Source organism: Moschus berezovskii, chromosome 5 (assembly GCF_049115385.1).
Source record: "Moschus berezovskii isolate FMDL1 chromosome 5, NW_MosBer_1.0, whole genome shotgun sequence".
NCBI classification, from domain to species: domain Eukaryota; kingdom Metazoa; phylum Chordata; class Mammalia; order Artiodactyla; family Moschidae; genus Moschus; species Moschus berezovskii.
Window position 1 is genome coordinate 109,216,498 of NC_142464.1, and position 27,053 is coordinate 109,243,550.

General features: G+C 37.1%; 1 protein-coding gene across 5 annotated transcripts in view; it reads right to left on the reverse strand.

The window, feature by feature from the left end:
- The window catches only part of WDFY3 (WD repeat and FYVE domain containing 3), a 280,291-nt gene that overhangs the window by 203,946 nt on the left and 49,292 nt on the right, over positions 1-27,053 (reverse strand). Inside the window, exon 3 of one of the 5 annotated variants that reach the window (XM_055434541.2) lies at positions 11,279-11,375. The exons of the other annotated variants lie outside the window; for them this stretch is intronic. The gene's annotated coding sequence lies outside the window, so the exon portion shown is untranslated. The remainder of the gene's footprint in view (positions 1-11,278; positions 11,376-27,053) is intronic. 5 annotated transcript variants of the gene reach the window in all.

Here is a 27,053-nt window from a genome sequence, read left to right on the forward strand (position 1 = left end):
ATATTTCCAGTGAACAGGAAGCTCCTCCACCATTCCTTGAAAATGAATCAACCTAGTGTAAGGTCAGTGACCTATGTTATTTATATTCAACTTTCTAGTATTTGCTGTGGTACCTGAAACATAGTAAATGTGTTATGACTAGCTGGAGAATAGCTGGATTGATGGAGCAAAGCAGGAAATCTTGCTGACACCTTATTTGTTAACTTTTCCAGAAACTCTGCTATCATCATTATTTTAAATACTCTTTATTCACTTAATGGAAGTATATGAATGACAACTAGGAAACCTATGAAACTTTTCAAGAAACATACATCAAAACATCAAATAAATCTTAGATGATAAAAATCTTAAGGACTAAAAATATTACTTGTTACCAGATATAACCCTTTGCTCATCGGAGTATTATTGTTCCCTTATAATTTTGGCATTATTTCTTCTGCAAGCGAAATACAAAAATGTCCCATGGTTAAGGGGTACATGTGCATTCTCACTACAGAGTTTAGGGATGAGGGTTGAAGATTTAAGAAACTGAAAAGAAAGGAAGGAAGAAAAGAATAAGAAAGCTACATTTCTCTATTCTTCCACCAGAGTAAAACCTAAGATGATCACCACAAATAGCCATGTCCTAATTACATCATTTCACTGTTGATCACATGTAGCCTATTTTAAAAAATTCCTTTGGGGAAGAATGAGAGGGGAAATGCTATTCTTAACAGTTTTCTATTTAATAGAATTTATAAACCCATCTGAAACATTAACAATCATATATAAAATATACTGTTATTCTTGGGAAGTAACTTACTAAAGTGAATAATTGCATAGTGCAACTCAGTTTACCACAATTTTCTTACAATCTTATCCTCCTCTTAGAAGGAATGCTATGTAATAAAATACAAAAAACGACTCCCTGACGCTAGGGAGAAAGTTATTTCTTAGGTTTATATTTATTTTAAACATTCTACAATAAACTCTAGCTCTCAATATTTTGGGGGAACAATCTAAAAAAAAAAAAAACACTGATGTTTCTTTTCAGACTGGAGGATCAAACACACCTGGCTATTCTCATTCTGCTCCTTTTATATTCCACAATTAACATCTCAACTAGAGATGGGGGACAGGGGTAAAAAGCATACAAATAAAATCTCCTAGTTCAGATATCTACTAAAAGATTTAGCATTGGAGGTTAAAATTAAATACATGAGTTTGAGTGAACTCCGGGAGTTGGTGATGGACAGGGAGGCCTGGCGTGCTGTGATTCATGGGGTCGCGGAGAGTCGGACACGACTGAGCAACTGAACTGAACTGAACTGAACTGAACTGAACTAGCTGCTGCTGCCGCTAAGTCACTTCAGTAGTGTCCAACTCTTTGTGACTCTGTGGACTGCAGCCTGCCAGGCTCCTCTATCCTTGGGGTTATTCTGATAAGAATACTGGAATGGGCTGCCACATCCTTCTCGAGGGGATCTTCCAAACCCAGGGGTCAAACCCACATCTCCTGCAGCTCCTGCACTGGCAGGTGGATTCTTTACCACTGAGCCACCTGAGAAGCCTTCAAAGACAGTCCTTCAGCAAACCTGGGTGATAAAACTAGTTCTTACTGACCTAAGAACAAAAAAACTAAGTTAAAGATGAGAGAGAGAGACCCTTAAATGTATTGGGAACCTAATACATGATAAAGGTCACAGGAAAGGGTGTGATTGTTAAATAGTATTCGGAAAGTGACAAACTCAGAATAAAATAAACGAGACTCATACCTATAGCCATACACAAAATGTGGGTAAAATTACAAAGAGAAGAAAATATATGAGGACATCTTTATGAATTACGTACAAATTTCTTTAGCATCAATTCAAAGCTGTATGCCATAAGCAAATATAAAATGAATGTGGTTTCATAAAAATTAAACGATTCGGCTCAGTAAAGAGCACTGTGACTCAAGCAAATGATAGATAATACGACAGGAGGAGATATTTCAAATGTCTAAAATGGAAAGGATTAAAATTTAGAATTTACAAGGAATTCCCAAATCAATAGAAAAATATAGCTATCCAAATTAAAAAAATATGAGCAAGCATACTGGAAGGCCAAACATATCAAGAGACATTTTAATTTACTCAGTAAAAGAAATGCAGACTAAAATAAGGAAATGCTACCTTATATCTAGTAGATTAGCAACAGGCAGAAAGCTGGAAAATGCCCCATGTTCCTGGAGATGTGGTCAGGGCTCACGTATATGATTGATGGGGAAACAGGTGAGGACCTAAAGGGCGTAAGCTATTCAGTATTGCATTCTGCCACCCAGCATACACACCAGAGAAATTCTTGAGGTGAGAACTTGTAAATGGATGTTTACTGAACTGTATTCGTAATGACTGGGGACTTGGAGGCTCTTTGGAGGTTCCTATCACTGCCCATCACTAACAAACTGAGTGAGCAGAACAGGGCTGGGGACTTCCCTGGTGGTCCAGTGGTTAAGAGTCTGTGCTCCCAATGCAGAGGGCCTGGGCTGAACCCCTGGTTGGGGAACTAAGATCCCACATGCCCTCACATCCTGCATGGTGTGGCCAAAAAAATAACAGAAACAAAGAAAGACATCATTAGAAGAAATTTTTAAAAAAAGAATAGGATTGACAAAGATGTAGAATCATTCATAGTCAGTTAGAAGTATATATTTCACATGAGTGCATCTTAAAAACATAATGATGAGTGAAAGGAACTAAGAAATAGGATGAAATATATACAACATACCAGTTCTTGAATACTAGAAATACACACAAGACAAATATTTTACAAGAATACATATGAATGAATGATAAGACTTGTTTCAACAGGGTTTTTGTCTGTCCCTCACTAAAAATACAGCCCTTTAAAGGAAATAATTACTTTGCAGTACTTTTGAATTTAAAATAAGCCCAACAAATCAGTTTATTATATAATAACTATGTATTTATAACTGAAATTACTTAAATAACAACTATTTCATGTCTTGAATGACTGTCAATTAAACCATATTTAAATCAGATACAAGTAGGTATGTTTTTTTCCCTAAAGCGATTCTTAGCTATTCCTCAATTTAGTTTTTTTATTCCTCTGACATTAAAAGATTTCCTTAAAGGAAACTTCATCTCCTCCCCAAGCAACAAGAAAAAAAACCAAAAAACTGGTATCTGTAGGAATATTTAGCCGAAAGTTTTCTAGTTTTTTTCGGTTTTTGTTTTACCATCTGTGACTGTTTGAATGGTCAAAACAAAATAAAGCCTGGATAGAGTCCTCCATCCTCTTGAGGAGGAGGCTGGCCCTAGGGTGGCCAGTGATGATAACTTACCACATATTATATGATAAACTATAAGGAAATAGCACCTGACTCAGAGAGGGAAAAGCCAAACTAGTCAACTTCCCTCAGATCCACAATTAGGGGAAAAAAAAAAAGTGGGTGGGGTGGGGGATAAAACTGGTTTCTTTAATATGTCAAAATCAACTGTGCAGTTTTTAGTAACAAAATAAATGTGAGCTTCTTCCAGTCCTCAGAGAAGCTTACCCACGGTTTCCATCAACAGAAAATCACATTGGGAATACCAAGGTGGTTCTGTAATATTTGATAACTTAGACTTGGCTTTAATTAAAATTTAAAAAGAGGCAACTTTCAATTAGTATCTTGCAGTCATTACAACTCTGACATAATCTGCCTTTATCTCTATGTAGTTATGGTTCAGGATGATGCCTTCTACCCTATAATATTCCGAATTAAGAGTAAAGTGTAAAATGTCAGCTACTGTTGCTCTGGGTGGATCCCTGGGATATAGCAGTTTATATCAACAACTAGCACACGTAACATTTAATTTGTTGTGAAATGACAGCTCTTTTAGGATATCTGACTTCATGGAGCTTAGAGTCCATGGTGTGATACAGGTGTGGCATGTGATACCAGGGAAGTATTTATAAGATACCAAGGCAAAGAAAGTACAGCAGGGAACCCAAATCAAGCAGCAGAGTGGCAGGGTTGTAGGGAGGATGAGGATCAGGAAGGATTAAGCACATTTTTTTTTAAAGATTTTCAACAACAGAAAAAAATAAACGAATGGACTTTCCTGCTCATCCATAGGCTACTCTAGCCAATCAGGTTTTTGCAGCTTTGTTCTCTGCATGTTAATTCTTCACACACAAACTCTTCTACACATGATTTATAATCAGTTTTTCCAAGTGGAAAACACCAGCCATTCTGCCCTTGAATCATTTTAAGAGTCTAGAGGGACAGTCTTGGCAATTATCAACTGGGGCTGGGGTTAATCCCTAAGGAACTCCCGTTTCCTGCCTCTGCGTCAGTTTTTGTCTAGGAAATAGAGTTAAGATCCACAGCCAAGTGTGATGCTAGTTATCCTCACTGAAATATATTCATTTATTTCCTACCACAAATAGTACAATGCCTAATTTATAGGTTAAGAAACTGACATTCATAGAGGTTAAAGCAACTTGCCAGAAAGATCCAACAACAAGCATCAGGTGAAATTTGAATTCGAGACACATACATTGAAGACAAGAGCTCTTCTTATTAAGTGGAAGCTGTCTCTTTGCCTTGATGAAATAATTTTATTTATGAAAGCAACTGTGATTTTATTTTCCAACTGTTCCTAGCAATGACAGTACTATTTGTTCTCTCTAAAAACATTTGGACAAAATTAACGCAAGTATTTTTGTCCACAAGAAGTTAAAAAAACACGCACACACAAAATCCATGTTTACTCTGTGTATCTCCCACCAAGGGTGTAACCAGACTGGCAACAAGAAATATGATTCATGAGTAATATCTTGGCTGAGCGTTCTTAGCATCTCACATCTGACAGACCAGGGAAATGTTACATACATCTAATCACATTTTTCATTTGAGTTTCCTTTTCTCTTTAGTTCAAGTCCTTCCCAGTCCTCATACCAGGCACTCAAACACATAACGCCAAATATGGAATCATATTCAGAAATGGTAAAGAAATAACTTCCTGGAAGAATGCATCGAAGTAAATTACAAATTAAAGTATATTACTAGCAATTAAATACAACAATGTATTATGTAATTTAACAAGTTCTGAGCAATTCTTTCCATTAAAAAAAAAATAAGATGATAACCTCAGAAAAAAATCTATTTTTTCTGAAACATCAGAAACTATTCATCTTTTTCTTCTATGAATAAAATAATATACTGTTAGATTATCCTTAAAAGATGATGACTTTTGACTTGAGGAGAAATTTAGGTGTCGTGGAATGCTTTCCCTGCATATTCACTATAAATGTTCATGTCAACTATTTCTGCCTCCTCTGTTCCTAAACCCTGTTTTTAGGCTCAGCTTAGGTGGGGGCTTCCCTTGTAGCTCAGTCAGTAAAGAATCTGCCTGCAGTGCAGGAAACCTGGGTTCGATCCCTGGGTTGGGAAGATCCCCTGGAGAAGGAAATGGCAACCCACGCCAGTATCCTTGCCTGGAAAATCTCATGGACAGAGGAGCCTGGTGGGCTGCAGTACATGGGGTCGCAAAGAGTCGGGCACGACTGAGCGACTAACACTAACACTTAGGTGGATCCAGCTTATGCTAGCTCGTGAAAGCTTGATGGCCAAATTTTCAGAAATTCTAGAGAGTCAGTGTCAAACCTTAATAGCCTAAAAGCAGCAATGGTGAGAACATTTTACCAAAGAAGTCACCAAACACTAAAAATGGGGGCTCTGTGGGGTCTTTTCTTGAAGAGACAGTTGCTAAACATTTATCAGCAGACTATCATGCTCAGGCCTCACTAGCACTTTAGGAGCTTATACTTTTATTTACTTTATTATATCTCTTTTTCTTTTTAAACTCCAACTTACTGCTTCTATTTATTTATTTTTTCCCAAAGCCTACCCCTGAAAATATTTAGACTTAACCTCAAAGAGTTACAATATCATGACTAAGGATCTAAATTAAAAATATTCTTTCACCAAAACAGTCTCACAGGAAACGTCTCCCTGAATCCTTATCTGATTGGCCTGATTTAGCTACTCTGCTATTTTGAAGGCAAAATCTATTCCTTGTGAGACTGCTAAGAGTAAATTTTTATTCTGATATGAATAATTTTGCTTGAAGCTTATATATATATGCTCCTCATAAAATATAAATGTATCAACACTAAAAATTCTACAGTCTTTTTGTCTAAGAAAATAATAAATGATACAGTGCTGAACATCACAGACCTGCATTAAGTATGAATCAATATAATGCCAAAAAGAAAAAAAACTAATAGACTAAAAGTTTCCCTAGTAGCTCAGACGGTAAAGCATCTGCCTGCAATGCAGGAGACCCGGGTTCAATCTCTGGGTCGGGAAGATACCCTGGAGAAGGAAGTGCCAACTCACTCCAGTATTTTTGCCTGGAGAATTTCATGGACAGAGGAGCCTGGCAGGCTACAGTCAATGGGATCGCAAAGTTTTGGACACGACTGAGTGACTAACACACACATGGACTAAAAGTCTATTAGTGTGCTTTTACTGAAGCAAGATGGTTGTAACTTCTATAAAGGCACTGGGAACTGAATTAGGCAGAATGTTTAATTACAGGGGCTGGGAAACAAAGGGCAGGGTTTCCACAGACTCCTTTGCAAATAGGTTCTTGCTGCAACATAGGTTCAGCCAATCAAATCTACTCACCCAAGATTCTGAAAGGCAGAAGTGAAGCAGAAACCACACTCTTGCTGACATTCACACTGTGAAGCTACAGAGATTTCAAGATTCAGTAATTACCTTCTGGTTGCTGGGAGGCACGGTGTGACACATACATCTGGCTGCCCATAATACTTTGTGTATTCTAGAGCAGAGTTTGGCAAACTTTTTCTTTAAGGGCTGGATAATAAATCTTTCGCCAAGTGATTTCTATTGCCAGTGTAGTATGAAAGCAACCATAGACAATAGGTAAATTTTAAAAGTACGGCTGCATCCTAGTAAGTTTATGTATGGACACTGAAATTTCATAAAATTTTCAGGTGACACAAAACACTATTCCAAACTTGTGTACTGCTGGTCAGAATGTAAGATGGTGTAGAGAGTAAGGAAACAGAATGGAGGTTCCTCAAACAATTAAAAATAGAGCTATCACATGATCTAGCAACTCCACTTCTGGGAATTTATCTGAAGAAGATTAAAACACTAACTAAACACTAACTAAGACATAAACAACCCCCATGTTCACCTCAGCATTATATACAACCAAGATATGGAAACAATCATAGTGTCCAATGACAAATGAATGAAGAAAATGTGTATAAGAACTCAATGGAATATTATTAAGCCATAAAAAGAAGGAAATTTGCCATTTGTGGCTTCATGGGTGGGCCTTACGGGCTATGCTAAGTGAAATAAGTCAGACAGAGAAAGATAAGTGCCATGTGATCTCACTTATAAGTGGAATCTAAAAAAACAAAAAAAATCAAGCTCCCAGGTACAGAAAACAGAGTGTTGGTTGCCAGAGGTGAAGGGTAGGGAGTGGGCAAATTGGCGAAGGGAGTCAAAATGTACAAATTTCCAGTTATAACGTGAGTTAAGTCATGAGGATATAAGGACCAGCATGGCAACTATAGTTAATAAGACTGTATTACATATTGAAAGTTGTTAAGAAAGTACATCTTTAAAGTTACCATCATAAGAACAAAAATATAACTATGTGTGGTGATGGATGTTAAACAGACTTATTGTAATGATGGCTTTGCAATATATACAAATACTGAATCATTATGCGGTAAAATCATAAAGTGCTGGACATCAATTATACCTCAATAATATTTTTTTAAAAACCTATTATTCTTCTTTTGACTTGTTCAACCATTTAAAAACTGCAAAAACTCTTCTTAACTGAAAGGACACAGATAAATTCTTAAAGCCAGATTTTGCCTGTTGGCCATAGTTTATTAACCCTTACAATCGCATCCTGATCCACAGAGAAACTAGCAGCTCCCTTGATGGTCCAGCTCCATGGTATTGCACGGGAGATGTTTGCGAAAGGGCAACTGTGAGCTTAAAATCTGTTTCTTCAGCCCTTTCTATCTCTCCATAAACCGAGGAGCCTGGTGGGTTACAGTCCATGGGGTCACGAGTTCAGACACGGCTAAGCACACACATACACCCTTAATAAGTTTGTTGCTGTTTAAACTGGCTGGAATGAATTCTGTTCTCTGCAACTAAATCCTGACTGATTCACAGTACTACTATACATTCTTTAGTATCAAGTATCCAGTGTTCAAACGTTCAATAACGTTTATAATGTTTATAACGTTTATAAACGTCATTATTTTTACAATTATTTTATATGAATCAGGATCAAAATAAAAAGCAATTATTGCTAATGGCTGATGACGTCCTTTAAGCCTCTCTACATGGGATTTGCCAGTTTGTATGGGGTACATGCTGCTGTGTATGGGAAGAACTGTGTGCTCATCTGTTAAGCAACAATTAGGTGCCTGGCAGTGTTCTAGGTGTTTGGAATAGAGAGGTGGAATATAGGCATTGTGATAAGCATGTGTCCTTTGGGAGCTCAGATTTGCGAAAAGGAAAGAAAAACTAAATAAATCAATACACAAGTCTGATGGTGACGATTGCAAGGAAAAAAGCAGAAAGCTTTGAAAATAAAATGCTCCGAGGTTGCTTGCTTGAGTATGCACAGTCAACTCAAAATGCCTTTCTGAGTTTACAGCAGAATAGAAACGTGAATGAATGAGGGAGTAATCCGGAAGAATTTCTAGGGGAAGAATTTTCCAGGCTGAGGGACAAGCAAAATCAAAGGCTGGAGGGAAGAACGTGCTTAGCATGGCTGGAGAATCCTAATGAAGCCAGCCAGCGAGGTTAAAGTGGGGGAGGAGGGAGGGAGTGTTAAGCTGCCGATTGCCTGCACTGTGATTCAGTGTTTACTTCTCTGGCTGCTCTGAATCCACCGATACCAAGGAGACAGCTCTGTACACTATCTCCTCCACTGGGCTAGGTTTTCCTACTCTTTTCTGCATAAAAAATGCATCTGTGTCTTTTCCTGCAGCCTCACCTGGCCTGCCACTCTGAGACCTCTATGCCACCTACTTTGGGAGAGCTCTGTTTAAGATGTCTGCACACTTCTCCATTTGTTCTAAAGGTTACAGCTCTTCTTGCAGACTGAGTCTTAGTTTTCTCCTCACTTCACTCAAGTTACAAGAATTCTTCCCTAGTCTTCATCCTTTTAGTTAGTATTAGGAAGGAGAAGAGAATACAAATGCGTTTACTCAATTATCTTTATGTGGAAATCTTTTATCTACTGTAGATAAATTTAGACATGCATTAAGAGTAGATCTATAAAAACTGGTAGCTCTTGTTTAAAAAAATTAGCATAGAATCAATTTTAATGTATATTAAAGTATCTATAAGGAATATGACACTGTGAACTACAGTGATTTTCTACTATGATACGTATATTCAAGTTAAGAAATGATGAAAGGCCAACCAATGGGCACCAATATCCAAATGAATACACAGTGAAAGTAAGTAAATGCTGAAACAACAGAATAAATGTTAAGTAAATATAGCATTATTACTTCCAAGAACATAAGCTCTGGCTATGTTAATAAAGGTTGACTTGGTTTCTGATTTAAATAATTAACTGTCAAAATGCCTTGTACTTAGTGTAAATCTATCTGCATAAAAAGTACTCTTTCTAATCATCTAAAGGTACTTTAAAAATGTCAGCCCTTTTAAAGTCAAATATCCTCCTTGAGTTCAGTTATTCCACTTAGTAAATAACTCTTGTTTTCAATGTAAAGTTGAAGTTTACCTAAATGCAAAGTATAGTTTACTAAGTTATTAAAAACATTGATTAGTGAGTTCCAGTGATTATAAATAGTATGAAATTTTGTATGTATTAACTTTCATTTCCTTGTTCATGCCTAACACTTCTTCTAACACATCCAGCAACTCTGTTAAGTGTTAGTAACAGAAAGTTAAACAGATCACCTTCTAAGGGTGATCTGTTTAAAGAGCTAAAAGATATTACAGAGGAATGTGATAGCTACCATAATAAAAATAAGTAAACAAGATGCTATGAGAACACAAAGGAACATTTCATAATCAATAGAGAAGATGACATTTGAACTTAATCTTGGAAACTGAATAGGAGTTCATTCGGCTGACAAATAGGCCCACACTTATTTTTGGCCATATGCATACTCAACAGATCACACGCATACTCAAGAAAGGGCACAGACATGCTGCTGTCTCCTTCCAGTATGTTAGCAGAGCTGGAGCACAGGGGGAGAGCTGGAGATGAGGTTTGCGTAGAATAGGTAGACAAGGGCAGATCAGTCTGGGTTAACAAAAAATGCCTATCAAGCAAGAGAGTAATGTATGTTGAGAAAATCTAAGCATAGTGTGAAGTGTGCAATGGCTACTTTAATGATCCTTCAGTGATAAAAGCAGTGCCAGTGCAAGTGGGAGTGAGGGGCTATTGGATAGGAAATGTCACCAGTGCAGGGTTAACAATCTGGGAATGAGATGTCTTTCAGGATCAAATGAAACAGACAAAGAAGAATTAAGATTTCCAGCCTGAGGTGTTGGAAGAATGGTAGTGTCATCATCTAGGTAGGGACCATTCTTTTATATACAGCACATGAAAGAGCCATGAGAAAATGTAAAGCAAAACAGAAACCCAGGAGGTGGGCTCAGAGGAGAGAGCAGATATACACTTAAATAACACATCTAAAACAAGAGGTAATGTACCAGATAAATAAGCAGAAATCTTCAAGTTATATGATTGTGATATTATTTTTAACTTTCCAAATAGAAAAAACTATAAGCATACCTGCAAAACATTTTTTTTAAAAAGCAGTTTTATCTACTGAAAAAGATTTTGTGAAATTTAATGTATGCCTAGGGTTAAAATAAATAATGCAAAGAAGAAGACAGAGTAAAAATAATAAATATCCCACCACTGGGCCTCAGTTAGCCTTCCCAGAATCAATCATTGTGCTTAATTTCTTGAATATTTTTGCAAAGCTATGCTACATGTGTATAAGCACAAAGATAAGTATGTAATATGTATGCTCCTTTAACAGTCTATTAAAAATAAATGAAGATATATATATACTTCTTAAAAATGATATTATATTAATCAATTTATAATGGTAGCACTTAAAATCTAGCCAATTAAAAATGGCATTTCTACTCACAAGTAATTTGCAATCTTAATCTACCAATAAACCCAACGGTAGTATAGATTAAAAATAAAAACCCCACTAACTTCTTTTCCCATACACTGACCTTTAGGGGATTCCTTGAACAACAGGTTCTCAATGTGTGAACACAATAGGGCCCATTCCCCTGATGGTATTTTTACTCAAAGAAATCTGGGTTCCAACTGGAAAGAGGGTGGAAAAGAGGAGTTAGTCTCTTAATTCAGAATATTTCACTTGACATGGCTAGCCCAGGTCCACTAATTTTCTTATACATGAGGTATATTCAACCCTGGTTGGACAAAGGAGTTAACTAGGGGCTTTGAAAAAGGTTTCTGATGCCCAGGACCCACCCATTTGAATTGAAATCTTCGGGGCTGGAGCCCAGATACTCCTTTCACAGGTTCTCCAGTTGATTCTAACATGCACCCAGGGTCGAGAACCACTGCCATAGAAACGTAAGGTCAGATTTTGTGGAAGGCACTCTTAACCTTTTTATCTTGTTAGTAAATAATGTTCAGGTCTGGGAAATGTACTTTTCAAACTCTTGGGCAGAGGTGGCTGTAAACCATCAGGGTGTTGCTAATACAGGACAAAGTGACACAGGAAATCTCACAAGGCAGCACTCAGTGGAGTTTCATCTTACATTCCCAGGACAAGCCCAACAGCACAAGACAATCCTGCTCTGGATAACTGCATTATGGAGGAAAACAGGACCGAATGGTGGAAATGCTTTTAACTCTCCTTGACTTACAAAGAAGTATCTATCATACTTAGAGACAATCAGACTTGTATTAAAATTTAATAACTGAAGAGCTAAGGAGAGTGACTACTGCTTGATTGCAAAAAGTCGGAAGCGAAATGACAATATTAGACTACAAAGAAGTTGCATATTCAACACCTCTTTTATAGGGATTCTAATGTAGCGAACATGGAAGAAATTAAGCCAATATGGCAGTCACTAGCCATACTTTATAATAAAGCATACATAAACAGTAGCACTTCCCACTCATGGATATAATATTCCAATCATCTCATCAAGACAAGTAGGACGACGATCAGTACAAAATGTTCTTCTACCTCTTTGATGTTGTCCTAGGGCTTCACTGCTTTTTCAGAAGAGCATAACTAATTGCAAACCATAACCAGAAAGATACACCTCCTGTGTTTTATTCACCATCTCCAGTTTCATTCAGTTCAGTTCAGTCGCTCAGTCATGTCTAACTCTTTGCGACCCTATGGACTGCAGCATGCCAGGCCTCCCTGTCCATCACCAACTCCCAGAGTCCACACAAACCCATGTCCATCGAGTCGGTGATGCCATCCAACCATCTCATCCTCTGTCGTCCCCTTCTCCTCCTGCCCTCAATCTTTCCCAGCTTCAGGGTCTTTTCAAATGAGTCAGCTCTTTGCATCAGGTTGCCAACATATTGGAGTTTCAATTTCAACATCAGTCCTTCCAATGAATACCCAGGACTGATCTCCTTTAGGATGGACTGGTTGGACCTCCTTGCAGTCCAAGGGACTCTCAAGAGTCTTCTCCAACACCACAGTTCAAAAGCATCAATTCTTCGGTGCTCAGCTTTCTTTATAGTCCAACTCTCACATCCATACATGACCACTGGAAAAACCATAGCCTTGACTAGACAGACCTTTGTTGGCAAAGTAATGTCTCTGCTTTTTTTAGTTACTGATATATCCGAGATTCTTTGCCTTCCTTTGAATCTCACACTCCTGCTCTGTGGCCATGGGAATCACAACAAAATACTACTAGCAAAAAGCTAATTCTGCATCCCACAGTCAAAACAAACAGAAACAACAGCTTTCCAATAGCAACTGGAGAATGCTGTCCTTTAGAACTCCAGGGACATGAGCATAAATCTAAGATTTAATACCTAATTTGTCATCTGGAGCTTACACAAAATAAAGACAATGATCTCCCAGATGAGCTTCCACGGTGGATAAACAGTCTGGGTCTAATAATGAAAAAATGAACAAACACATATAAAGAGACTGGATGTCATGGTGTGATAGCTGTCTATGCAGTCACACTCAGTTTTTAGGAAAAAAAAAAATCAACTGATTGATTAAAAAATCTAGCAGCTCTCACTATGATTCTCTGTTCTTAATACATCCCTAAAAGAAATAATCTGCTTGCAATATCTCATCATATCTTCTATAAGTCAAATAAAAATTACTGAAATTCAAGTTGTACTTTATCTAGGAGGACAAGATTCATCCATGTAAAAACCTCACATGAATATGAATAAAAGTAGGAGGGAAAATACATCCTCAGTATAAGACAAGAACAAAGCCTGGGTTACCATAAATTATGTAGGTCTGGTGTGTGAACACTAAAGTCTGAGTTCATTAAAATTCCCTAATTCAAATATTATTAAACTAAATATTTGAAAAATCAATAAGCTGGCAGTTTCTTATCAAGTATACTTATCATGTACCTGGTAATCCGGCTCTTAGACATTTGCCACTAAACAGGGGTTGGAAAACTATAGCCCTGTGCCATTCCAGTTTTGTAAATAACGTCTTACTGGAACACAGCCACATTCATTCAAAAATTTATGTATTGTATATGGCTATTTTCATCCTACAAGAGCAGAGTAGTCACAACAGAGATCATATGGCCTAAAATATAGCCTGTCTAATCCTTTACAGAAAAAAGTTTGCCAACTTGTATACTTGAGAAATAACTTATGATGTCACAAAAACTATACACAGAAGTTTGCTGTTGTTCTTTAGTCACTAACTGGTGTCAAGACTTTTTTGCAACCCCATGGACGATAGCCCACCAGGCACCTGTGTCCATGGGCTTTCCCAGGAAAGAATACTGAAGTGGGTTGCCATTTCCTTCTCCAGGGGATCTTCCCAACCCAGGGATCAAAACTGCGTCCCCTGCATTGACAGACAAGTTCTTTACCACTTAGCCATCGGGGTAGCCCATACACAAAAGTTTACAGAAACTCTATTTGTTATTGCCAGAAAAATGGAAACACCCCAAATGTCCTTCCACGAGTTAATGGATATACAAACTGTGGCACACACATGTAATTCAACAGTAAAAGTGAATAAACCCTTCTTACACACAATAACTTGAATGATTCTCAAAGCCATTATGCTGAATGGAAGAAAAGTCTCAAAAGGTCACATACTGCATGATTCCATTTATGGGATATTTTTAAAAAGAGAAAACTTTATTGATGAAGACATTAGCATCTGCCAGGCACTAGAGTTGGAGAGAAGGTGTATAAGCAGAATAAGGAAGTTTTAAGGGTGATAAAAGTGTTCTATGTCTGTGCTATAGTACAGGTTATCCTAATCTGTATATCTAACAAAGTTCATAGAACTATACCCCAAAGAAAGATATAGTTTACTGTGTGATAATTAGAAAAATAAAAATGTTAAAAAACAGTATGGTAGGTTAAAGAAAAACAAGAAACTCATAAGGAAACAGTCTCTAGAATTTTAGGCCAAAGAATGAGAGCTTATTAAGGAAGATAAGATCATCAAATATGGTACAGGTCACTATACTCTGGGTTTTAGTTCTAGGTTTTATCACTGACTCACTATAAAGCATTAAATCAGAGAGAGGACTTCTCTGATTTTTCAGCACACAAGTTGACAGGTGAAATCTGAAGATGAACATAAAACCCTCAATGCAATTATTTCCCCTGTCAAATACAACACATCACATGAAGAAATACTGCAATTCACGTTACCTTGGAGTACCCCCATTCTGCTCTCCAGATTAGCCATAAATACACAGGTGTGTTTTATATCAGAGTTGTCAGCCCTTTTTCCATACTCAACACCTCCAAGCTCTCTGGAAAATCTGGCATCTTCTTTCACATACACGTTGGAAGATTCCGTCACAAATGTTTCAGTGCTGTCGTCGTTTCGTCGCTCAGTCATGTCCGACTCTTGTGACCCCGTGGACCGTAGCCCGTCAGGTTCCTCTGTCCATGGGATTCTCCAGGCAAGAACACTGGAATGGGTTGCCATGTCCTTCTCCAGGAAATCTTCCTAACACAGGAATTGTACCTGGTTCTCCTGTACATTTCCTGTATTTCAGGCTTAGTTCTGTACGAGGTCTCTAATTTTCTTTAGGGCAGTCAGTCCTGCAGACTGCCTGTGAGCAGTGTGTAAACTAACTGACACCTATATTTAATGAAAAGATAAATCTGGCAAAAAAAATAATAATAATTTTCAGCATAAATAAAGAGGCATGGTAATTAGTTCTTTCACAGGCTCAACAATAAAGACAGCTTATAAAATAGTTATATATTTTGTAAAGCCAAAAAAATAAGTAAAAAATTATCAAACAAATAGGAAAAAACTGGAAGATTAATATCCCTGTACCAATAAGAACAGTCAGACTAAGTGCCTCCATTGTGTATAACTAATAGACCATGTCTCAAGTTACAATCTGGAAGATAAAGAACTCAGGAATGACCATTAATTGTAAATCACTTACACTGACATCAAAGAGTAAAAAAATTTTTGAAGGACAAAATAAATTTTTCATCATGACAGAAAACACATCTAGAGGTCTCCAGAATCTTCCAGTGACTTTAAAATGTCAACAAATTAAGGGACTTCCTGGTGGTCCAGTGGCTAAGACTCTATGGTCCCAATGTAGGGGGCCTGGGTTTGATCCCTGGTCAGGTAACTAGATCCCACACACCTCAACTGAGACCCAGCATAACCAAATAAATAAATATTTTTTAAAAAATTCAAAACTAAAATGCCTACAAATTCTTAAGATACTTTCAAAAAGAAGAGCCCATTTCCCTTTCTCCTGAATGGGTAACTACTGACAAATGGGATGCTGGAAGTAATACTATGTAACTTTAAGATTAGGTCACTAAAAAGAATTCAAATCCTAGCCCTGCCATTTATATTATTAATAATTCCTCTCTCAGGTCTATTGTTAGGATCAGAGATAATGCATGAAAAGCCTTTTACATGGTGCCAGAACATTAAAAGCTCAACAGATAGCTTCTAACCAACCATTTACAATACAGTTCACAAAGGCTCCTGGAAGGTGGCTATTATCAAAAGTTAAAGATGAAAAAAGTTTATTATTGTTAAATGAATGAAAGTGACAAATTGCTGAAATCAAATGAAACTACAAAGAGTAAAAGATTTTCAGGAAAAAAAAATCCTGCCTTCTATTAGGCTGAATCAAATAAAATGCCATTTTTGTAAGGTCAGAAAGGGTAGAGTATCAGCAATTTCATAGGGTTAAAACCGGCAGGGACTCCCCTGGTGGTCTAGTGGCTAAGACTCTGCATTCCCAACACTGGGTACCTGGGTTCAATCCCTGGTTAGGAAACTAGATACTATATGCTGCAACTAAAGGTCCCGCCTACATACCTCAATGAAGACCTGGCAAGGTCAAATAAATAAGCAAATAGTTAAAAAAAAAACAAAAAACCCTTATCGCAGTTATATAAAAAAAAAAAAATGGGTGAGCAAAGAAATATTACAGAAAAGATGTTTTCTTATTACTAAAGACTGAAATAAATTTATATCTCACAAGTTATAACATAAGGAAAATGGAAGCCAAGACTGCCATGGAATGAACTAGTCAATTTTTTTCTCATCGCCATTTTAATGTCAGTTATTAATCCTGCCTATTCTGAGATCAAACAAAAGTTAAATATATTTGTATACCGTTACAGCATTGCCTTATCAGAAATATCCCTAGGGGGCATTAAAAGTGAGGAAAATAATGGCTTACAGAAATGTCTTAAGAAAAATTCACGGATTTCAGATTGAAGTGCAATATAAAACATGTTTTTCAACAAGCAAGAGACCACTTTCTCCAAATCAGACAAAAGATGGATCTTACAATTGGAAAATTAGCACCTTGAAAAAAAATACAAATTCTCATTTATTTAATTAACATTCACTGAGAGCCAGATACTGGATGTTGCCATCTAGGTAAACACAGAGAAAACACTGATAGTTTCACTATATTCATGATAGAAAGGAGAAAATATTACTCATGATGAGCTCCTTTTAATTTGTCATTTTAAATGGCAAGTATTCTGAATTACATTTGATAGTAATGTATTTCTAAAGATCATATATCCTATGCTTAAAATCCTATTCATATCTATTTATGAGTTAAATTTTAGGTACTCACTGAATATTCAATATAACCCTATAAGCTAAGTACTACTGTCCACACTTTACAGAAGACGAGACGAAGCACAGAGAGGTTAAGCAACTATAACTAGCCCAAGGTCACAAGACTAGTAAGGGGTAGTAGAGCCTAGAGTTTATCGGGCTCTCTGGCTCCAGAGTTTAGTATTCTTAATGACTTTATTATGCTGCCTCTCCTATTCAACTTCATAACAGTAACTCTCAGATTCAACTTGATTAGCATGGATCCAAATGCAGCTGACTTTCCGGTACCAACTCTATTCTGAGGCACAGTATTTGAAAATCTCTGACTCATTAATCCATTAATAACTTTTCACCGATCTTAGCTTATTGTATAGAGTAACAAAAAACAAACTGGCAAATCATTTGTTACAAGGGGATAACAAATCTGAACCGAAGATCACTCACATGGACAAAGACAAAATATCTACTGGCTCATGAACTAGTATGATGACTCTGATTTAGACACAGACACAAGAGATCAAACAACTGGTAGGGACAAAAAGAAAATTTGGTATAGAATACACATGCAAAGAATCAAAGATGACCCAGAAAAAGTATTTTGGGTAATGAATGTTTGAGAAGCAATTTTGATCATTATACTGTTCTACTATGGATTGGCAAACTACAGCTCATGGGTCAAATTTGAGCCAAATTTATTTTATAAATAAAGTCTTATTGCAACATAACTATGTTCACATGTATTGTCTAAGGCTCCTTCTGTGGAACAGCAGAGTTGAATAACTGCAATAGATTTTTGGCCCACAAGGCCTAACATATTTACACGGTGGCCTTTTACAGAAAGCTTGCTGACCTCGTCTGTTATACTTAACAATATTAAGTATAAAATAAATGTAAAAAACATGATCTGATCTTAAAAAAGTGATTCTTACTTTATATCAGCATTAATGAATATCAAATGTATTCTAGGCTAGAGACTTGCAGTTAAATACAAAATATCATCAAAATCAAGTTACCATCAATCACACTTCAGTTCAGTTCAGTTGCTCAGTCATGTCCAACTCTTTGCAACCCCATGAATCACAGCACGCCAGGCCTCCCTGTCCATCACCAAGTCCCGGAGTTCACTCAAACTCATGTCCATCGAGTCGGTGATGCCATCCAGCCATCTCATTCTCTGTCGTCCCCTTCTCCTCCTGCCCCCAATCCCTCCGAGAATCAGAGTCTTTTCCAGTGAGTCAACTCGTCGCATGAGGTGGCCAAAGTATTGGAACTTCAGCTTCAGCATCAGTCCTTCCAATGAACACCCAGGACTGATCTCCTTTAGAATGGACTGGTTGGATCTTCCTGCAGTCCAAGGGACTCTCAAGAGTCTTCTCCAACATCACAGTTCAAAAGCATCAATTCTTCGGCATGCAGCTTTCTTTATAGTCCAACTCTCACATCCATACATGACTAATGGTAAAACCACAGCTTTGACTACACAGATCTTTGTTGGTAAAGTAATGTCTCTGCTTTTTAATATGCTGTCTAGGTTGGTCACAGCTTTTCTTCCAAGGAGCAAGCGTCTTTTAATTTCATGGCTACAATCACCATCTGCAGTGATTTTGGAACCCCCAAAAATAAAGTCTCACTGTTTCCATTGTTTCCCCATCTATTTCCCATGAAGTGATGGGACCAGATGCCATGATCATATACCATACTACCATCAAATTGAAGGGGAAAAAAGCATATACTCTTTAATACATGCTAGAAATAAACCAAACTTTCTGTGCTGCAGTTTTATCTTTTGTTTTTTCACAAACCAAAGCAAGAATGTTGCCCACACATGCAAATTCTGAAAGCTAGAGTTCCTAGGGCATTCCCTCCCTAGAAATGATCTCATTCATGCCACAACTTTGAATACCATCTGTATATCTCATCTCAAACCTCTGAGCTCCAGGACTGCATAACCATCTGCCATCTGACATGTCCATTAGATGACTTACAGACATCGCAAAATTAACATTATCAAAAATAAACTCAATTTTCCTCCTCCCTGAGCTCAGGTTTTGCTCAAGCCAAAAAAACCCTGAGTATTGTCCTTACTTCCCTCGTGCCTCACACTTCATACTAAGCCCCACTGGTTCTACCTACAAACTAGACCTCAAACCTGTCCTCGTCTCTCCCACCGCTTATCTCTCCCATCACTTTAGAACACACCTCCATCATCACTCATGTGGACTACTATAATGATCTCCTTCCCGTTCTCCCACTTCCTCTACTGACTTTGCTTTCTGCAGGCAAAAAGTTTGGGTTTTTTGTTGTTGTTAGTAAAAACTGTAATTTCAAAATCCTTCCATGGTTTTCAACATGCTGAATAAAATCCCTACTCCTCATCACGGTCTCTTAAACTAGATAGTATGATCTCTTTCTGCCTCTCAAATTTCATTCCACTCTCACCACGGGCATCCCCAGGCATCCTTTCCACACCAACTGTTCACACTGCAGGGCGATCCCTTTGCCTGTGAGCTCCTGGCAGGGAAAACTCCTTCGGTTCTCAGCTTCAAGGTCACTTCCCCTGACAACCTTTTTCTAACAGCGTGGCAGTATCTGTCTCCCCATAATTCTCTATCGCTTCGCTTTATTTCCTCCACAGATGTCTATTGATCTATTACCAGCTCTCCAACAGATAAACACCAAGTGGAAAAATGTCTATGCTACTCACCAATACATACCCAGCCTAGTAAAATGTCTGACTCATATTACAGACTCGAATTTTTCTCGAATGACCAAGTTATATACATATATTAGGCTAAAAAGACTAATTTTTGTACAATTATTTAAACTGTTTTCAGCTACAAGTTTAAAAATTCTCATTTTCTATCTTAACCGTATGTCACTATGGCTTGCAAATAGCTGTGTTTGGTTTTTTTGAAGACCCAATAAGCCTTAAGGTAACGAATTCCGTGTCACATTCATTTTACAGACAACATAAAACTTAGATGACTTTACTTCCAGAATCTAAGTGAAAGAGTTACAATAAAAATATGAATATTTAAAAACAATTAGCTCATTTCAGTAGTCACATTAATGTACAATCTAGTTACTTTGTATCATCCAAAATAAGTAAAGTATTTTAAGGGAATATTCTTTTTTATTTTTGGTCGTGCTGGGTCTTTGCTGCTTTAAGGGTTCTTCTCTGGCTACGGGCGTGCAGGCTTCTCATTGCAGTGACTTCTCTTGTTGCAGAGCATGGCCTCTATGGCGGGGGGGGCTTCAGTACTGGCAGTGCATGGACACAGTTGTTGTGGCTCCCAGGCTCTGCGCACAGCAGTTCCTGAGCTGAGTTGCTCCGCGACATGTGGGAACCACCCGCATCAGGGATTGAACCCTTGTCTTCTGCACAGGCAGGCGGATTCTTTACTGCAGAGCCACCAAGGAAGCCCTAAGGGAATACTTTTAAAATTTATTTCCATCTGAACAAATGTATTTCATAAGGAGGGAAAATGACCTATTTTGGTCACCTTCAAGGGAGAATCCCAAGTGACTCAAGAATCCACCTGCCAATGTAGGAGCTGCAGGAGACACAGGTTCGATCCCTGCATTGGGAAGATCTTCTGGAAGAAGAAACGGCAACCCACTCCAGTATACTTGCCTGGAGAATCTCATGGACCGAGGAGCCTGGCAGGGTACAATCTATGGGGTTACAAAGAGTCAGACACGACTGAACAAGTCTGAACAAGGGAGAATCATAAACGACTGTTCCATTCCATAGTGGTTAGATATAAAATACACCCACAAATTCTTTGATACTCCTTTCAAAGACAGGGCCTCTTCTTCATTTGAGTTAAGGACAGACTGTAACGGCAGTGACTGTATGTGATCATGTCATGAAAGGCACTATGGGCTTCCTCCTTCTTCCCTCTCTTGGAGCACATGCTCTGAAGGAAGCTGATTTCCATGTCATGAGGCTACTCAAGTAGCCCTATGGAGAGGTCCATGTCAACAGGAACTGATGCTTCCTGTTGACAGGTCTTCTGTTAACACCTATATGAGCCAGCTATAATGGAAGAATCCTGGGGCCCCAGTCAGGTCTTCCAATAGCTCTGACCAACATCTTGATGACTACAGCCTCATGAGAGATTCTAACCCAGAATGTACCAGCTAAACCACTCCTGAATGCCTGACCTACAGAAACTATAAGATAATAAAAAAAAATTTTTTATTTTAGTTTTAGGTTAATTTGTATCACAGCAACAGGTACACATTCATTCATTCAATAAATTATCAGTCTGTGCCTATTACGTCCCAGTTACCAAGCCCCATAGACACAGAGGACAAATAAGATACTATCTACCTCTATCATATGATAGAGATGTCATATCTCTACTAAGCCCATGAAGTTAAATAGGCTTCCCTGGTGGCTCAGACAGGGAAGAATTCCCCTGCAATGCAGCAGACCCAAGTTCAATCCCTTGGTCAGGAAGATCCCCTGGAGAAGGGAATGGCTACCCACTCTAGTCCTCTTGCCTAGAGAATTCCATGGACAGAGGAGGCTGGTGGGCTATGGTCCATGGGGTCGCAAGGAGTTAGACACGACTGAATGACTAACACTTTCACAGTAACAGTGGGGTATTTTTTTTTAAGATTTTTTGATATGGACCATTTTTAAAATCTCTTGAATCTGTTACAATATTGCTTCCATTCCATGCCCCTTGACCTTTTGGCCACGAGGCATGTAAGATCCCAGCTCCCCAACTAGGGATTGAACCTGCACCCCCTGCATTGGAAGGGGAAGTCCTAACCACTGGACCGCCATGGAAGTCCCAGTAAAAGTTTTTTAAAAAGGCAAATAACAAGACCCTACCTGTACACCTAGCACATGTCAGATTTCCAAAAAACGGGGAGGAAGAGGAGAAGTTGTTGCAGAAGCAGGAATGGATGAGGGTATAAATATCTACATGTAAAGAGTGAAGAAATCACTAGAGAGGGCACTTAAAGGGACTGAATATATAAGCTTCAGCTGAGTAGAAGAATGTGTGATACCCTATACTCTGGGCTTCACCTAAAGGCAGTAGGGAGACATGAAGAATTTCCAAAAGGAGAGTAAGAGAATTAGATCATCATTCTACAAAGAGGACTCAGGTTGCAGAAGCTGCAGTGTAGAAAAGGGCTCCAAAGGAGCTCTCTCTAATCCAGACAGGAAATCGCAGCCATTCAGTTTAGGTAGGATGATGGCCTGAAAACCATTAGCAACAAAGGACCAAAAGTAGTATGAAATCAATAGATAAAACGGTACAAAAACAGAACTTTGGCATTCTATTTGAAATTATATGTCATTAACATTTCAAAACTCAAAATGGGAAAATAACAGTACTATAAAAGTATTTTGAACAAATAAAAAAATTTAATTGGTATATGTTACATACCAAATTAATAAAAATCACCAGCACATTCTGAAAATAGACATGAATTTTAAAATCATGACTGTCCAAATAAACAGGAGCTACAAAGTCAATATGATGAAGGCATAATTTACATCATTCTAATTCACCTAATCTAAAATTTTAAGCCATTTACAACTGATAAGCCCAACTCTTCATATATTTCTAACATGTTTTATTGCTGATATCAAGTACAGTTCTATTTTTTCCCCTTTAAAGATAAAAGGACTAAAAGGATATTGTATTACCTCTCCTTGAGTATGTGACTCAAGTATGTCAGAATACAGCTCAAGAGTTCTATTTTGTTTTTCTAAGGCTGGACTCAAATTCTTCAGGATTTCAATGCCCATAAATTTCAGCTTAAGAACTGGTTCTAAGTAAGTTCCTTTAGAACACAGATCTTGTCTTTTCTATTCCCTATTGTATCGTAACCACAGTAGAAATTTAAACATTATTTATTGAATGGATTTGCCCTAAACTATACATTAACAGTCTGTTCCTACACACACACACAAACAACTACAATATTTACTGATTAAATAATGTCTGTGATTTGTTTCCACGTAATTTAGGGATAAAGTATATGAGGATATCGGTAAAATGAGATTGGCCATTACATAACATTTAAAAAATGTGAGACCTATTAGAAAAAATTGAATAACTGAGTTACTGAGGGAGGGTGTATCTTTTTAGTGTACTGGTTCATGAGATAGAATTAATTACGTTGTAACAAACTTTTAAAAGGTTAAGTTTGCTTTCTTAGAGGTTCTTGTCCTTAATTTAAAGCCCAGTGTTCTTGTTACAAAATATTTTTAGTTCACAGTTCTGAATTCCAAATAACTTATTTTAAGGACTATAGTTGAAACATTGGGGAACATATTATTTAATATTTAAACTTACTCTGAAAAAAGTGATGAAAATAAAGTCTGTATCTCAACAGAGAAGGAAAATAAGAGCTGATGTTCAAATTTTCTCATCTTTTTTGCAGTTTGAAAGGACTAAAATTAGGTTGGATATTCGTAACATTAAAGAAAAGCCTAATAAACAGTCATTCAGACCTAGCTTAATGATTAAGTCATTACCAGGTCCTTATTAAAAATGCATCTTGCAAAACACCAGTATTTTCTTCTATGAAATTCCTAAAGCACTTCATTAAGTAGATTATTTCCAGAACTAAGATGAAAGTGACATTTAACAAAAAATTAAAGAATCACTTAATATAGAATAATTGGTCTTTCTCATTTTTTTAATTTTTTCTGTGAGCAAGTACAATTAACATTTCATTTTTTTGTCTTTATACTTTTTCCTCAAATTTCCAAAGAAAGTGCAATATCAATTAAAAAACCCCAACTGCTTACTTTAATATTAATTTTTCTAGTATTTTAAGTTCAAGAGAACTCATTATAAAGTTGATATTTACATTTCTTTTTGGAGTACTGTCAACTAAATGAAATTATTAAATGCAAAATCTAAAGATACAGTAAAAGGCACACATTAAGAAGGATAAATTAGTCAACTAAAAATAAAATATTTAACACAGTAATAAAATAACCTTGTTCAGGCATGAGTATGGACATAAAGACCAGTGGAATAGCAGAGAGTGTCCAAAAATAAACCCTCACATATGATTTTCCACAAAGGAGTCAAGACCATTCAATAGAGAAAGAACTTTAAAAACAAACAAACAAAAAGGTAATGGGAAAACTGGAAATCCACATGCAAAAAAAAACTTCTTTTTTTTTGGACTTCCCTTATATACATTACACCACATATAAGACTTCATATATGTTATACCACATATAAGAATAAACTTAAAATGGATCACACACCTAATCTGAAAGCTAAAACTATAAAATTCTTACAAGAAAACATCAGAGCAACTTTTCATGACCTTGGATTTAGTTACAGTTTCTCAAATACGATACCAGAACCAGAAAAACAGATAAACTGGGCTTCCTCAGAATGAAAGAGCACCATCTAAAGAATGAACAGAACTCACAGAAAGGAGAAAATATCTGCAAATCCTATACGTGACTAAGGTTTAATGACCAGAATATACAAAGAACATCAAAAAGACAAATAAAAAAGTAAGACTGAGCCATTTTACCAAAGAAGACATACAGTCAACGAACACATGAAAAAATGCTCAAAATCAACAGTCTTCAAGAAAATGTCCATCAAAACCACCATGAGATAACACTTCACATCCACTAGGATGGCTATTATCAGAAAATAACAATTTCGGCAAAGATGTAAGAAATTAGAATTCTTGCATCGTGCCAGTGATACTGTAAAATAATTCAGCCACTGTGGAAGACAGTATGGCAGTTCCTCAAAAATTTAACCATAGAGTTACCACATGACTCAGCAATTCCACTCTTGGGGTGAGTAGGTGTGTGTGCATTGTGTGTGTATATCCAAGAGAACTGAAAGCAGAGATTCTAACAGGTACTTATACACCAATGTTTACAGCAGCAGATTTCAAAACAGCAAAAGGTGGAAATAACCAAAATGTCCATCAATAGGTTAATGAATAAACAAAAAGTGGAATATACTTAAAAGTGGAATATTATTGACCCATAAAAAGCAATAAGGTTCTGCTACATGCTACAACATGGATTGAAGCTTGAAAACACATTAAGTGAAATGTCAGACACAAACAGGACAAATTTTGTAAGATCTCACTTACATAAAATATCTAGAAAATGGACATTCATAGAGACAGAAATAGAGGTTACCAGGGGCCAAGAGAAAGAAGAACATGGAATTATTGCCTAATGGGTACAAAGTTTCCATTTGGGATGACGAAAGGTTCTGGAAATGGATAGTGGTGATGGTTACACATCTGGAATATATATAATGTAAATTGTACACTTAAAAGTAGCTAAAATGGCAAATTTTAGGTTATGCACTTCATAATTTAAAAATATTAAAGCATATAAGATTCAATATTATTCCTGAAATACAGAATTTAATTAGACCTAATGCTTATCACAATAACAAATTTAGGTTAATACAGATTGATACAGTACTACCTTCAAGGTATACGCTGTTGCTGCTGCTAAGTCACTTCAATCGTGTCCGACTCTGTGTGACCCCATAGACAGAAGCCCACCAGGCTCCCCCATCCCTAGGAGTCTCCAGGCAAGAACACTGGAGTGGGTTGCCATTTCCTTCTCCAATGTGTGAGAGTGAAAAGTGAAAGTGAAGTCACTCAGTCGTGTCCGACCCTTAGCAACCCCACGGACTGCAGCCTACTAGGCTCCTCCATCCATGGGATTTTCTAGGCAAGAGTACTGGAGTGGCTTGCCATTGCCTTCTCCGTTCAAGGTATATAGCCAACATTAATGGGATGGCCATTAACTCCACTGGCCATACTAAAAATGAAGCTTATAAATTAACCCAAAGAAAGGCATTTTTGTTTTTATAGAAAAAACTTGGCATTCAACACAAGCTAAACTCAGAAATACTGCATGAAGCCAAGTTCACTGTAGGCTTGAGGTCCTGAGTTGGCTATTTTTACTTTGTTTCTAGTTCGACATGGACAACCCTCTCTTTAAACTTGTTTAAAAATGGGACTCCCAAGAAAAAATATACGTATTAAATTTTTAATAATCAAAACTGTATAATTTTCATGTGTGCTAATCTCAATTAACAAGAATTAGGAGAAAAAGCCTTATATGCTTTTGGCAAGCAGCACAAAACCAATCACTTAATATACTATTTTCTAATCAGGAATGCTACTATTTTCCAAAAACTAATAAAGAATCAGTTTCATAGTAAACAATCTTGAAATTACATTTGCTGTTTCTAATTCACAAAAATAGAGGCTTGTCATATATTTAGGGGTAAGGTATTAATTATGAAAATACTTTATCATAATGCTGGGTAGTATAAGAAAATCATCGTTCTGTGGACAAGCTCTGATTTTACAAGAGGGAGGAAAAACATAATAAACTAAAGCAAAACAGAAAGACAAAAATGACAAGAAATACAGAATACAAACAAAAGATAACAGTCCATTTAGACAAGTTAACAGAAATGGGTAGAGGGAAAACAGTGAATGTACATCCATGTAGCAACACTGTCCTGTGATCAAACCATTCCTCTTCATCCAGTTCTTGCCTGCAAGCTTTCCATCTTGTCATGAGTCCCACCACTGTTATCCTCAGTGAAAAAAGAAGCCAAATGTGGGCTTTACCTATGCAAATTATTTATAATCATTAGATGAAGAATTCACTGATTTTGCTGCCTGCCTCTGTTAAAGTATTTTTAAAAGAATAGTGACAT